This window comes from Malaclemys terrapin, chromosome 2, assembly GCF_027887155.1.
Source record: "Malaclemys terrapin pileata isolate rMalTer1 chromosome 2, rMalTer1.hap1, whole genome shotgun sequence".
NCBI classification, from domain to species: domain Eukaryota; kingdom Metazoa; phylum Chordata; order Testudines; family Emydidae; genus Malaclemys; species Malaclemys terrapin.
The window spans coordinates 86,459,729-86,470,810 of record NC_071506.1 but is presented as its reverse complement, the minus strand read 5'-3'; the positions used below and the strand labels follow the sequence as shown (position 1 = coordinate 86,470,810).

The following is an 11,082-nucleotide window of genomic DNA, read 5'->3' as shown; positions in this document are numbered from 1 at the left end:
TAAAGAGAAATGTGTCAGAACCAGCAACGGGACCTGGGGGATTAGAAGTTGTCAAGGCTGTATCCCCACTTTGAACTTTAGGGTACAAATGTAGGGGCCTGCATGAAAACTTCTAAGCTTAACTACCAGCTTAGCCATGGTTCGCTGCCACCATTCCCTCCCTGGGAAGCCTTGAAAAACCTTCACCAATTCTCTGGTGAATACAGATCCAAACCCCTTGGATCTAAAACAAGGAGAAATTGACCATTCCCCTCCTTCCTCCCACCAACTCCTAGTGAATCAAGATCCAAACCCCTTGGATCTTAAAACAAGGAAAAATCAATCAGGTTCTTAAAAAGAAGGCTTTTAATTAAAGAAAAAAGGTAAAAATCATCTCTGTAAAATCAGTATGAAAAATAACTTTACAGGGTAATCAAACTTAAAGAGCTCAGAGGACCTCCCTCTAGCCTCAGGTTCAAAGCATAGCAACAAAGATAAACACTCTAGTAAAAGGTACATTTACAAGTTGAGAAAACAAAGTAAAACTAAGACGCCTTGCCTGGCTGTTTACTTACAAGTTTGAAATATGAGAGACTTGTTTAGAAAGATGGGGAGAACCTGGATTGATGTCTGGTCCCTCTCAGTCCCAAGAGCGAACGAACTCCCAAACAAAGAGCACAAACAAAAGCCTTCCCCCCGCCAAGATTTGAAAGTATCTTGTCCCCTTATTGGTCCTTTGGGTCAGATGCCAGCCAGGTTACCTGAGTTTCTTAACCCTTTACCGGGAAAAGGATTTTGGAGTCTCTGGCCAGGAGGGATTTTATAGTATTGTACACAGGACAGCTGTTACCCTTCCCTTTATAGTTATGACAGAAGTATATATTTGGTATGTATATTGTAGTTAAAGAATCAAGCAGGCAGGAAGATAAGGGAGTGACCATGGTGAGATACCTCAGCCAGTCGGTAGGGGAGTCTAGTTTGATGACAACCATGTTAAGGAAGCTAGTAGTGGAGGTCAGTGCTTTTGTCAAGACTAATGAGAGGGTTAACATCTAGCAATTCCATTTTTGCAGTCTCCCAGGCCTGAAGTGCCAGTGCTTAGGAAAGGCATTCACCTTTGTCCGGCTTGTCCTCATCCATCCCTCCACGAACGCAAGTCGATGCCATACCATTCTATTGTGTTACGAGCACATTCTTTCAATTTCTGGCCAAAATAGTTTTGTCATGGGATCGGCCAGCACATTTTCAGTCTGCCCAGTGGTCGCATGTGGTCTCTGGGGATGCAGGTTGTCCACCTATTGTCTTGCCTGTGGACTACATGACCGGCCCATCTTTGCTTTGCATCGTACATTGCCTGCATTACATTGGTCACTTCTGTACACCTTCTGAGCTCCTCATTTGGTATATGATCATGGAGCAATATCTTACACATTCGCCTTTCCCTTGCTTTCTGGGTAACAGTGAATTTTTCTTCCTCTGCTTTCGTCGTTGACCAGCTTTCTGCTCCATATATCATTGCTGGCAGAACAGTAGAGTCAAACAGTTCTTTCCTTTTCTTCATGGGCAGCTCATCGGTTAGAGACTCTTTATTGTGTTGAAACTTGCTCACCCCACCTTTCGCCTCCTACTGCATTCCCCTTTGAATGAGTTGTCTCTGCTCAGCTGCTGATCCAGGTTAATATATTTGTCGACCTCCTCAATTTCTTTCCTGTTTACAGTGAGGATTCCTTCTGCACAATGCTCATTCTGCATCCACTTCGTCTTCAACGTGTTCAATTCCAACCCGATATCATGCAAAAGTGTTTGCAGTTGCTGCAATTTGTTCTCCAGTTCTGCTGTGTCCTTTTCCAGTATTACACAGTTGTCAGTGAAGAGAAGATGAGTTAACTGTTCTCCATCAATTCTGAGTCCTTCTTCCCAGTTCAATTTCTTGAACAGTGACTCCAGTACTGCTGCAAACAGCTTTGGTGTGATTGTGCCACCTTGTCTGACTCCTCTGCATATAGTAATAATGCAGAGGATACTGAATAATGTTATCTCTGTCGAACAATTGTGGTTAATTTCTTCCAGTAGGTTGATGTACCTCGGTCAATTCTGATTTCATTGAGCATGTTGAGTACAGCGTTAATCTATACCAAGTTGAATGCCTTTTGGTAGTCAATACACAATGGTACTTTGTATTCCTAGCATTTTTCAATGAGCTGCTGAACTGAGTAGATGTGATCAATTGTCGAATACCCTGAGCAGAAACCAGCTTGTTCTCTGCTTTCCTGCATTCCAAGATCCTTCTTAATCCAATTGAGTATGATGCGGGTGAAGACTTTATTCACTTGTGAGAGGAGTGTGATCAAATGGTAGTTGCTCAGTTCTTTTGGATCGCCTTTCTTCATCAATAGTATTGTTTTTAATTTCTTCCATGCATCTGGAACACGCTTGCTATTGACGTGAACCGTTGCACCAACGATCTGAAGAGAGTATCTTCCCCTGCTTTGAGATATTCTGGCCAAACGTCGTCCACTCCTGGACTCTTCCCTCTCTTTATGTTACGAACTGTGTATTCAATGCCAGGAATGGTATTAAGGTCACAAATTGCAAGGGGAACTTGCAGCTTCATTGCACACATCCTAAAGTAGAGCTGGCAATGCAGAAAGCACTTGCTGCATGCAGAACCAGAGGAAAACACTAAAGGAGTGTGTGGAACCAAAGAACACAGCAAACAGCTTTTTAATTTCTCAAACTGAAAGGAAAAACTGCTTTGAGCATTTTGCTTAGTGATGTTAAGGTGAAAAATATATCCTGGTGGGAAGCATTTTGTATTGGTTTGTTATTGTTTACAAAACTGGAACAATCATGCTACATATTCAAAGATGGCTTAGGTTAAACCAAGGAGAGCTGCTTAGACAGATTAGCTGGCATTTTATCTTAGCACAAGGATAAAGTATTTGGTTGGAGTTGATGAAGTGTCATCTTTAAGGCAAAAATTGCTTCTGCTGTATCTTTATTTTTTAACCAGCTGTGCCTTTTGTTTTTTTAAACCGAATCCAGTTCTTGCTGAAGTCAATATACGTTCAGTGGAAGCAGGAAGTCCTTACTTTTTTCCAGCCAAAATTCTGCTTCCTTGACTCATACAACCCTCCTATTTGATATGAGTGGCATTTTGCACGAGTAAGACCAGAAGGATTTAACCTCCATCACATTTTATACTCCACAAAATCACCATCTTCTGACATTACCCAAGAGAATCCTCACTAACACTGCTGTCTTAAGTCAGTGCTGCTTTGTCAGATCGAATTATATTTTACAATGTATATCATTAAGTGAAGATTTCTTTCCTCCCTTATGTTTGAGCACTATACCATTTTCCAGTTTTGAGTGAAAGGTTACAGTGTGACACACAAAGGTATTCTAGTAATCACCATGGATATTTTAAACTGTTGTCTAGTGTAATATGAACCAAATTCTATTTCTCATGAGGGGAGGGATAGCTCAGCGGTTTGCGCATTGGCCTGCTAAATCCAGGGTTGTGAGTTCAATCCTTGAGGGGGCCATTTAGGGATTTGGGAGGAAAACAAATAAAAAAGGGGGTATTGGTACTGCTTTGAGCACAGGGTTGGACTAGATAACCTCCTGAGGTTCCTTCCAATTCTATGTATATACAGATCTCCCGTTTACTTCTATTTTTTTATTTTGATTTACAGAAAAAAAGCCGGGCTGCCTATTCAAACACTAGACCCCTCATCATAAAATTACAACAACAAAAGATACTAATTAATGGCTAATCCCATGACAACCAACAAAATTCAGCCTCCTACAGAAATCCGTACTTCACTCTGATCCTGAAGGAGGAACGAGGACTCGGCATGCAGGCTCCCCCCTCCCTCCCCTGCCTCCTGCCCGCGGCAATCAGCTGGTTTGCGGCGTTTGAGAGGCAGGGGAGGGAGGGGGAGCCTGCATGCTGAGTCCTCGCTCCTCCTCCCTCCCTCCTGAATTCCGCAAGCCAGCTGATTGCCGTGGGCAGGAGGCAGGGGAGGAGGGGGAAGGCGCTGATCTGCGGGGTCTGCCGGTGGGCGGGAGGCACTGTGGAGGGGCCGTATGGGAGCTGATGGGGGGCTGCCAGCTGTGGACAAAGCAGGCAACGAAAGGACGTTATAGCGAAGCATTGCACAACTTTAAATGGAGCATGTTTTGTAACTGAGCAGGGATGTAAGATCGAAACAACGTTAAGCGAGAGGACGTTAAGTGGGGAGTTACAGTAGCTGAATACACAGCCCACCGAGCTCTCTACTTGCCCAAGCCACACCTTCCCCAGTCACTGCTATTTTTAGCTGTGTCGTTTCCCAACTGCTTTCCTCCTGCTGGCGCCTTTCCCTGCTGCCCGTAAAGACTCTGGCTTCAGAGAAAGACTCTGGCAGGAGGGAGGCAGCAAGGAAAGGCTCAGCCTCCCCGTTGCCAGAGCCTTTGACTGACGTGCAGCTACACATCCCCATTGTGGATGCAGCCTGCTTTTCACTGCAGCGTGTAGCTACGCCTACCCTACAAACCTCCGAAAGTGAAGAGTAGTGTAGACATAGCCTTACACATTAGCATGGCAATATATCGCAGCCCATTTTAATCATCAAAATTACTTTGCTCCTCTCAATGATTAACTATAGCAGGATTGCTATAATTGAGTCAGTCACTCATGAATTCAAACAGCTACAGTATAGACTCCAAATACAGTATCCTATAATTTCACAGAATTGTTTGAGATCTTCTTGCAATGAATACTCACAGTCCTGATGTTCCAGATGTTTGCTACACAAGTAAAGGAATGACATTAACACTTTCCCAATGTTTTAAACTGACAATCTTCCTCCTCCTGGCTTCCCCTTCAACACTGAGGAAAAATATAATGGAGGAATTTGCTTTCATATGACTTTGGGTTTAAAATGAAAGTAGGGGCATAAACTTCCCCTCCCCCCCAAAATAATCTTTGATGTATATAACTTCTGTAACTACTGAAACACTGATTATCATGCAGGCATGTTATTGAACTTTACTTTAAAAGATCTGCCAAACAAGAACAACAAATAGCTGAACATTGTTTTAGAATGGCATGTATAATCTAAACTAGAAAAAAATTGTTTAAATGTTTTCCACATGCACCATTGTTAAATTTTGACTATATCACACAGGAAGATGCTTTGAATAGTGCTGCTACTCCAGCCACTTAGAACGGAAATGAAGTAAGGCAGCTAGTCAGTTTTTTATTTTAGTTTCCATCATTGTGTCAAGGTTTCAGTTAGTTTTCCTTAAGGATATTAGCTGTAAACAAGCACCTGATAGCACTGATGGCCATGAAGGGTGCTTTTTTTTATTTTTGTTTAAAGACTAACAGATGTTTTCAATTTAAGATGCATGTTATTGATGTGCCTTGCAGTCTGGTAACACTTACCATCATGTTTTAAAGGACATCCACTTAATTAGAAGGTTACCTTACAAGGAGAAAAACATAACTGAAGTCTCTTCAGAGGCAATTTACTTTTAAATGGTACTTACACCAAGAAAATAGCACCTTATTGCATGACTGCTCATATTTGGAGTGTCTATGTAAAGAGCAGCTAGGTAATCTTTATTTGTAGAAATGTGGTTTGCTGTTAAAAATAAATCTCCAGAGATATACACAGAAAACAGTCACTTGCTGGTACTTTTAGAAGTACAGAAAGTAAATATTGACTAGAATTTGAATGCTAAGCAATGTTATTAGTACAAGATGACCTGTAGTAGTAAGAGATCTCAATGTTTGTAATGCTATGGTTCCTTTTTGTATTTAGAAATAAATTCATATTTAATATTATAGTTCATTTAAAATTTGCCATTTTAGAATTATTAATCTTTTCTTCCTTTTAATAGCTACAGCATGTTTATGACCACTGACTTATGCCTACAACCATACAAAAAGTTCCTTCCTCTCTCCCTCATTCTCAAATTGCAAGAATTCTGTGAGGAAAACCTTGCAGGAATACTATATTTTAATGACCACTGGTTGTTAAACTGTAATACATCCTTCTTCTTTAATCTCTCCACATTAAACATATCCAGTATACAAATTGTTAATGTGAGTATAAACACACAACTTCATATTGTTTCCAGTGACATGAATTCTATGCGTGAGCATACCCTTTTCTTATTAGGATGTTTCTCACTATTGCTCTAAGGTATCCAGAATGTAGATTATGATTTTGCACATCAGTTTGTGTTTTGGATTATTTTACCTCAGTTGCAATATTTACATCCATAAATTATAATATGAACAAATAATTTATTAATTAATAAATAACAATATTTAAAACTATTGGCCAATATCTAACAAAAAATAGGAAACTCCACCTGGGATCAAATTGGGCTGGTATGCAGAGGTATCGGATACTGACACATTTTCCATTCTGCCACCTTGTGCTTCAGAATCTGTGCTTTCAAGAAAGTCTTCTAGTTGTTACTGTTGCAAAGAAAACCTTGAAAATGTGAACTAAATGCAGTAACATCTACCTGAGTCCGCAGAAAGCCTGAAACTATGGCTCTGAAAGGTGTGAAGTTAGGTGTCAAAGATGGTATTTTCAAATATCAACATTGTAAATTATTTCAACTCTCATGAAAGCATGTGAGACAGTAGCATGCATGATTATATTTTGTATAATCTACTGTGAGTGCAAGCATCTCATTTTGTCAACTCAGATGGGCAGAGCTTTGTGTAATACCCTTCACTCCCTGCCAAATTTGAATCATGAACTGAAGTTAAGTTTTTACACCCACAGTTAGGCATCTAATTAAGTTATTATTTGTAATACTGTAACAACTAGAGGCCTCAAGGTGTTAGGCACCATACAAATGCATAGTAAGAGACAAATGCTGACCCACAGAGCTTACAATATTGGCAAGACAGACAAAGGGTGGAAAGGGAAATCAAGGCACAGACACAGAATCAGGCCATGCCAAAGTTGGAAATAGAATCGAGATCCTCTGACTCCGAGTGCAGTGCCCAATCAAGTGGACCACACTGGCTCCCCTGTGCTAAGCAATTTTTAAAACCAGGCCACTCTTTTAGGTACCAAAATATGGGTTTAGGAGCCTAAATTAAGCTTCAGTTTCCTAGTTTTGAAAATCTTTTGTACAGAATTCCTAACAAAGGTATTCATGCAAAAGAATAGGGATTAGTAGTAGATTATGTAACCCTTCACTTTTTAGTCAGTGGCTCAGATTTAGCACAGACCAGTAGAGAATAAGTTATCAATGGTGGATTATTCAACTGAATATGTGCACTGAGTGGAAGCGTCCGGTTCACAAAGAACAGTTTCAACCAAGAGCTTCCTGTCAAAGTCTAAATGGATCTGAAAGATGAGCTATTTCCACACATCTAGCTTAGGTCCTTCCATATTAGGACTAAGGCACATGAACAGAGCCACATGATGAAATCTGTGGCACTGTTTCGGTTAAATGCGTAGACCCGGGGACTCCAAAACTATCACTCCATCCTTAAACTTGATCAAGGAGTGAACATCCCACAGAACATTAATTTATTTAAAAAAAAAAAAAAGATGCCCTAGATTAGTTCTAACCTGCGTGCGAGACACTGCAGAAGCATAAAACCTGCAGCATACTGGTTCCCTCAAATTACCCATTGTGACTCTTCTAGTAGATTCATCGACAATGACAGCTCAGGGTGAACCCAGTAAAGAGCTATTTAGTTTGATTCAAATGTTAAGTCTTCAGCTTTCCTCTCTAATCCTCAATAAAGTTTTGAAAATGTGTTTTGGGGGTGGCATTTTGTGAAATGAATGTCAAGCTGTCTGTTGGGACAGTCGGTGTGACAAGAGCCAGGGTTATATGCACTGTGCGGGAGAGGGAAGGACAGAGCTCATGTACCAGGGGCCTAAATCAGCTTATATGTATGAAGTTGTTAAGTTTTGTCTCCATCTGGATGCCTGCTCAGTAACACACTGATTGTGTTCCTCCTCAATTTAATTCTGAAGCTTTCACCATAAGGAAAAGGATTGTTCTACAGAACGGAAAGCAAAAACTCAATGAGGTATTCTTTATTTTATTGAAAGCAACAGAGGGTCCTGTGGCACCTTGCATCTGAAGAAGTGAGGTTCTTACCCACGAAAAGCTTATGCTCCCAATACTTCTTTAGTCTCAAAGGTGCCACAGGACCCTCTGTTGCTTTTTACAGATTCAGACTAACACGGCTACCCCTCTGATACTTTATTTTATTGGCGTCTTCACTCTTTTTGCCTTTTTTTCTTTTGAATGCACTACTGTTATGTTCAAAAGGAGAAAACAAAGAACGATCTAGCAAGTGAAAAAAGAAAACAGAAAAGCACATATGGCGGGGGGGAAATGCGCACAGGTAAAACTTGAAACTCACCCTGAACTGAAGATGGGGAATCTGATCAAACTGGGAAAACGTTTGCTCTTTCAGGAACAGATTTTGAAGAAAACTGCATCAGTCATTTTGACAAGGCTGTATGTATGATGCATGCACGTCTTTAAGCAGTTCTCTCCTTTTCCCCTCTTCTGATTTACTGGCTGCTCCCCCAGTCAGCTCTGCGGGCCCAGCAGAGCAAAAAGTGATATTGATAAGAGCCCTTATCTCTTAAAGAGACATCACCAAACCCACTGGCTAAATTTGTGTGTTTCTGAAATCAAGTTTTCCTATTTCTTTAATTCCGCCCCCTTCCTGTTGCTATGTGAAAAATCCACACGAACAACAGGGGACACAGGTTGATTATACAGAGCAAATGGTGAAACTGATACACAAAGTGCTTTCAGATTCAGAAAACAAATCTTTTCAGATGGAAGTGTGATTTTAAATTGATAGTGTCTCTAATTTCAGACAGTGACTAAGAAGTCAGAACTCATCAGTTTAATCTGACCACTGTTGGAAGACAGGATACTGGCCTAGATGCACCATGGGTCTAACCCAGTATGGCCATTCTTATGTTCTCTTTGCTAGCCTACCTGCATGTTATATGGGGTAAAAAGTGCAGGGATTCTCTATTGCTCTGTATTAGCCTATAGCACCATGAGTGGTTAAAATCATGCATGGCCTCCTTCTTGCAGTAATGTAAGAAAACAAAATGTAAGGATAACCAATCCTTAGACTTCAGACTATAGCATTGCTAATTAAGTGTGCCTTTCCACTATGCTCATCTAAAACGTGGGATCTTACCTCCTAAGTCTCGTAAGGGTTCTTTCAAATCAAACCCAGAGAGACATTATAATTACTAAAAATTAATGATATATTCTTGCTATAGTTGGTGTTCTATTATTACACCTAACATTTATTTGCCTGAAGTTAATTTTCTAAATGGAAACTTGGTTTTAAAAACTTTTTCAGGCACATTAATTTTTCTAGTGAATGCCGTCTAGTCCCTATCCATTTTTAAGCAATGCAGAAAGAGTCATGTGTTACAAAAAGTCACAGAAATCTAATTTCATGTACAGCAACATGCTTGGTTCCTAATTTAATTTTAATACACACGCTAAAAACATAACAGCCTAAAAAAGAATCTTTTGTCCTGATTTTCAAAGCTGATGAGCACACAAACAACTCTGACTCACTTCATCGGTGGCTGCAAGTCCTTAACATCCCTAAATTAAAAAAAAAAAAAAAAATCTGGGCCTGAGAGTGCTCATATTCAATCCATCTCTTCCACCCGACTAGGTACCTAAATATACTTTCACATATCCGGTAATCTTCCATTATCCACCACTTTAGCTAATTAGACCCCAGATCCTAAATAATCATCACAAACCTCACCAATTAACTGACATCTCTAAAAAGCACCATTTCAGTTTGCCTGTCCAACAGTCTCCAGACATCCATGTGTTGTATAAGGCATTTTTAGATGTAATACTTAGTCTAATCAAAAATACAAGATAATGTGGAAGGATAGGGTCTGCATCAGAGTCCAAGAACATATATACTGTACAAATAGCTGAGATGAAAAAAACTGTCTTCTTTGGACTTAAATTATTTTCTTTTATGACTCCAAGGATGATTGTCCAGAGGATCGTTCTGTCTCATGCACCAAACTAGAATTAGTGGTAAAACAAACAGCGTAACCTATTACAAGATTGGCTTATCCGATTTTCATAAACAAGAAGACCCGCTGGACCAGTGAGACTGCCCAGAGGTACAAAGGTATTTAGACTCTTAATTCTATTGAAATAAATAGCAGTTAGGAGCCTAAATACCTCTGTGGATCTGGGTCACTTTGTTGTCCGTGTGCCCCCACTCCCTTTATTTTTAGAAGCTGGTTTAATGAGCTTGTTAATGTAGTAGAGACCACCTGTCTTGATGAGCTGTCTTACAGACTAACCTCAGCTGCCCTCCCAGACAATGTGGAAAGGGAGGAACTCCAACTGGATTTCATCTCCCATGAACCCATATGACCGAGGTTTAAAACAGTGAGGGTTCATATATGTTTATCTTCCTAATTCTCCAGGAGCAGTAATTGCCCTTCTTAAGCAGCAGCTGGTAGCCTTTACACATCGCAACACCTTTTACAAATATAAGGCAGTTTAGTCACAGCATTGAAAACAAGGCAGAAGCACGTGCCCTGTCAATTGCCCAAGAGCTGGTATTCCCATCACATGCTATTAACAGTCAAATTTGTGTTGGTAGGGGCAAAAGTCAAAACAACTGTTCACTAGCTGGCATTCCACAGTAACCACACACACATAGTACTAAAAAGTGACATTTGCCAAAATTAATAACCCAAACGTGAACTACTAATATGGAACTAATCAGCAGTCAGTGCCATTGCCATATCTTACAAGTAAACCATACAAATAATTAGTGAAAAGTAAAAATGCAGTGTATCGTGTATGTGTAATAGATACTGTAGACCAGACCATTACAGAAGTTTGTGAAGCAGTTTAAATGGAATGGACCTTGTCTCTCTCATCAACAGAAGCTGGTCCAATAAAAGATATTACCTCACCCTCCTTGTGTCCCCAATATTAGAAGTCAATTTGGACTAGTGTTCTGAGGGATTTGGACCATCAGTGGTTTGTGATCGATGTGCAGACTGGAAAAATATGACATACTTCCTGGGTTTT

The 11,082-nt window shown here is 40.3% G+C and overlaps 1 pseudogene; it reads right to left on the bottom strand.

The window, feature by feature from the left end:
* Nucleotides 1-1,201: 1,201 nt before the first annotated feature.
* Nucleotides 1,202-2,593, bottom strand: LOC128831262 (uncharacterized; annotated as a pseudogene).
* Nucleotides 2,594-11,082: the final 8,489 nt, after the last annotated feature.